Genomic DNA, 4,588 nt, shown 5'->3' on the forward strand with positions numbered 1-4,588 from the left:
GTGCAGCTGAAAAATCTGCAGGACCTGTGCGATGCTATTATGTCAGTATGGACCAAAATCTCAGAGTAATGTTTTCAGGACCTTTTTGAATCTGTGTCATTAGGAATTAAGGCAGGGCTGAAGATAAATGGGGGTCTAACCCGGTACTAGCTGGATATAATATATTACTTGTTGCTTTTCTTAAAAGTAATTCAATACATTATGTAATTTCTCATAGACATAGTGCATTTTTACAGTACATTCATTAGATTATTTTCTTTTTAAATGACCTGACATGCATTGTCTCATAATTACCAGTAAACATAAGCTCAACGCTACAGTCTCACACATCAACACAAATGCTTTACAAATTTTCTTCTAGTTTATGCACATGAAAGTAAAACCAACATCACAAAGCAAAGATAAAAACCAGCCTGCACTGATTCTACTGTAGATACATGTACAAATAGAGGCTACAATGCTGACAGCCTGACTGCTCATCACTGCCTTTGTTACCTGTTGAAGTTCAGGTCTGGTTGCTGGGCTGGGCTCAGCATGCACTCAGTGTTGTCATAAGTTGGAGTTCTTGGCTAACTTCTTGTTAGCATGCTATCTGTGCAGATGTTTGTGTAGCCCAGATGGAAAAACAACACACTTACACCAATGATAGAGAGGAGAGAGTATTTATTCTTTTTATTTTAAATGTCCACATCAACAGAGCGTCATATTTCCTATGACCATTGAATGCACCTCTCAGTTCACCCCACGTGAGGGCATCTAGCTCAGCGACCAATCAGAGCCTACGCAGGCCGCACTGACCCTGTCAGCCAGGAAGTGAGGTGAAGGTGCATGGTGCTCCCGGGTTTTTCTCATCTCAGCAAGAGGAGTGGAGGCATCTGCTACTCAAACCGAGAAATCCACGGACGAAAGAGAGGAAAAACTCAGAATTGAGAGGAAGGAATGCCAGCATATTTACCTGCTGGATGCCCGGAGTCGAGTGGCTGGATGAAGGAGAGAAGCAACGTCGGTAAGACAAGTGTTATTCCGAAGGAAAAAACTTGTAGAGAATTACCGTCGTGATCACGCTAATGCTAGCTCGGTGTCTCACAGGCTAACCACTCACCTTTCATCCGGAGAGCTGCTGCAATTCCAACACCAGTGTGTGTTAGGCTTTTGTGAAACAGAGCAACGGTGAGCAACATGTTTCTTAGCCGCTCTAAAGCTAATTTTCGTCAGTTCACTGTGAGTTTAAAGTAACATGGAGGGTAATTTTTAGTGCATTTCTCTCTCACAAATAGGCCTTTAGTGTGGAGAAATTAAGCACACTGCTTTAATACCTCTGAACTGAACTCACATGTATATTTGTTGCTTATTTGCACATAGTTCTGGAATTGTTATGGTGTATTGTATTTTGAATGTCAATGGTTACTTACCATAAGTATTGTTTAATTAATGTTTACATGAATAGAGAAATATTTGAGCAACTTAGATGTTTAGTTCTCATATTTGATATACTTGAAAACTGAATGTTGTACAACAGAACTGTGAGATTTGATAAGATTTAAGATGTTGGTGCTATGAATATGAGGTTGATGCAATATTTTGATTTTGCATTTTCCCCTTAAGCAATTCATCTGAAAGAGACTGATTAGAATGTACATTTTATGACCTGGATTGTAGGTCAGGTTTTTTGGAGAGGACAGAAAAGTTCGAGGACCAGGACGATATTCCGGTCGTGATAGATGGCGAGCCAACCACTTTGAGGACGATCCACCCCAAAGAAGATACACACACCCACACACTCATACATTCCCATTACACTCACAAGGACCTTTGAAGTTGGCTGTTGCCAACTTAACTCTGAATCCTTAAAGGGCCCCAACGAGTACTTTTATTTTATTCGAGTGTGCACACTATTTATTTTATTTTATATTTTTTCCTGTACAAGTTGGACAAATACCTGTTATATCTTGCAACAATATAAGAGTGGCTACTCAAAAGTTAACATTGTGTCCAGGTCATTATTGCTGCTCAATACTTTGGCTCCATACGAATTTGGCATCTTCTGATACTGGCCAGGGCCTCATTACGAGCCCAAGTAGTTATTGTGCTGTAATTCACCTTTATACCTTAAAGTTGGTTACATTTGCAAGACCCGAATTTGTGTTAGCAGTATTATCCAGTTGTTTCTTTCCTGGATGCAGCACTTTACCTTCATTTACTACCATAAAAGTAATGCCCATATCGACACTCCTCAACTGCTGTAGCTCGCTCCACCATTATCCTCCTCCTGCACAACAACTGAAATCAGCTAACTGTAGCACAAGCGCAGTAAACAGTTTGTTTGATTTTCTTTCAATCTGTGGTGTTAAGACAGCTGGAGTACCCCTCCCCCTCCCTCTTCCCGCTCCACCACACCCACCCACACAGGTAGGGCCTTGGGGTGTGGGTGTGTCACCAGGGTGCAGGGGAGACATCCCCCCCCCTCTGTCCCCTTCTGGCCACCTGTGCCTCAGTTTTATTCCACAACTTAGACATCCACATTATTCACACTGTCATAACACACACATATATATAGGGCCTTGAGGGTGACCACGCCAACGGCGTCCAGTGAATGGTCTGAGTATTCAACCCTACCTCTGGCGCCGGTGCCCACCTCTCAATTTTAAATCCATGTAGACATTGAGGGTTCTCGGGAGGGGCCGTGCTAACACCTGCTGCTCTCGGGCAGCAGCACCATGCCCTCCCCTGTTTTAAATGCACTTTAGAACAACACGCAGCAACACTACACATGAGCGGGAGGAGGGCGGTATGGGGTCTTCACACACCCCCGTTCTCTGCCAGCCATCGGGGCGGGGGGCTGGGAGGAGGTGTTGGCTGACAGATTGGCCTCCCTGCTTCCGCGAGGCCTGGGGCGGTCTGCTTGCCTCCACCCCGGGGGGAAAGGGTCACATCTCTTGGGTCTGGGTGCCGTTTCCCCCTCTGGGGGCGAGGGTACCTGGACCCGGGGTATAGAGTATGTTTGGGGAGTGCGATTGTGTGTACATGTGCATATATGTCTATTCCTACGTTGGATGAGTGCTGAGTGTTTGTATATGTGTGCATGAGGGTGGGAATGCATGTTTGTGTCTGTGTGTGCCTGTTTGTCTGTGTTTATATGTCAGGTCAGGTCTTAGACTCCACCTCTCTGGGAACACCCAGGCCCTCCAAAGTATGGAGGCCTATCTCCCCTCACCACACTCCCTGCCGGTAACTGATGCACTCAGGGGTCGGTGCATTGGTGGTTCTTGGTGTCCGGGGCTGGGCGCTCAGGTATACACCAGCTCACTCCCGGTGGCTACTTGGCGGGGCCTGGTGCCTGTCGCTCGGTCAGGCCTCTTCCGGGGCAAAGGGGGCCCTCGAGCCTCCGGCCTCGGGGCCTGCAGCTCGGTTCACTCTGGCACAGCTGGCTGCCGGCAGAGCCGGCGGGCGCGCCAGTGCAGCCCCCTCTGGCTTCTGCTCCGTGGCTACTGGGTGACCCCTCGTCTGGGGATCTCCTCAGCCCTTCCCAGGAGGGTGGCACGGATGCCCCTCCGGTGGTACTCCTTGGGCTCTCGCACTCTGGGGCCTCTGGATGTCTGGAGCCTGGATCTCCTCCATGCCTGCTTCATGCCCTGGGGGACGGGGCTATGGCCCTCCACACCCTCTAGCAGACCGTTACATGGGGAAACCTTCTGTATACAAGCGCGCTGATCCACACGGGTGTGCACACGGGTGTTCACTGTTCGTAGACATAAACTACACCTTTCTTAGCTGCTACTTCAAAGCACATTGTGCGCTGTCTGTGCTGCACAACAACATTCAATATTTAGTATTTATTGCTGTTTACACTTAGCTAGATTAACATGATGGTGTTGTGTTTAGTATGTTGCTTTGTTTTTTTTTTTGCTTGTTTTCTATTCTTTTTCTCTCAACAGGTGATCCAGGAGATTTTTTTTTCTCTTTGTCTTTGTAAGTGCCCTTTCTCACTGTCCCTCTTCCCTTCTGTTTTTCTTTTCCTTCCTCTCTTTCTTTCTCCCTTTCCTATCCCCCAATCATGTCTGTCTCATCTGTAACTACTGAAAATAAAATAAATAATAACAACAAAAGTTGATCAAATGGACCAATACGGCAATGCCATGATGATCCATTTGGCAAAATAAATCCATTTGGTATCCTTGTTGGTCTTCAGACAACAATTCTGACGGCTAAAGAACCAAATGGGACAGACAAAAAAAAAAAAAAAAAAAAAAAAGACAGCTGGAGTACAATGACAGATTGATGACACATTGTAAATTTGTTGCTGAATTTAGTGCAAAAAACATTACATTACTGCATTACTTATTAATGTAATGTGATTGCAGTAACACGTAACTTTGGAACACGTCACACCCAATTCTGTTTGGGATCTGTTTCATGTTGCCAGCGAATATTTCACCTGCTGTCACCAAATATTCGAGTCACTGAATGCCATCGACCTTCTGTGGTCTCTGGTCGTCATGCTAGCCACTTCCTGTGTGGACGGCCCTAAACAGTGGCCATAGTAAGGGGAACTGCATGAACAATTAGCAGATGTATGCCATAAATTCAT

The 4,588-nt window shown here is 45.8% G+C and overlaps 1 long non-coding RNA gene across 1 annotated transcript; it reads left to right on the forward strand.

The window, feature by feature from the left end:
• The first annotated feature begins 773 nt into the window (after nt 1-773).
• Nucleotides 774-1,963, forward strand: LOC134633730 (uncharacterized). Its single transcript, XR_010094781.1, has 3 exons — nt 774-1,006; nt 1,090-1,170; nt 1,660-1,963. It is a non-coding gene; the product is annotated as an uncharacterized LOC134633730 (long non-coding RNA).
• Nucleotides 1,964-4,588: the final 2,625 nt, after the last annotated feature.

The sequence above is a fragment of the Pelmatolapia mariae genome, linkage group LG8 (assembly GCF_036321145.2).
Source record: "Pelmatolapia mariae isolate MD_Pm_ZW linkage group LG8, Pm_UMD_F_2, whole genome shotgun sequence".
Taxonomy (NCBI): domain Eukaryota; kingdom Metazoa; phylum Chordata; class Actinopteri; order Cichliformes; family Cichlidae; genus Pelmatolapia; species Pelmatolapia mariae.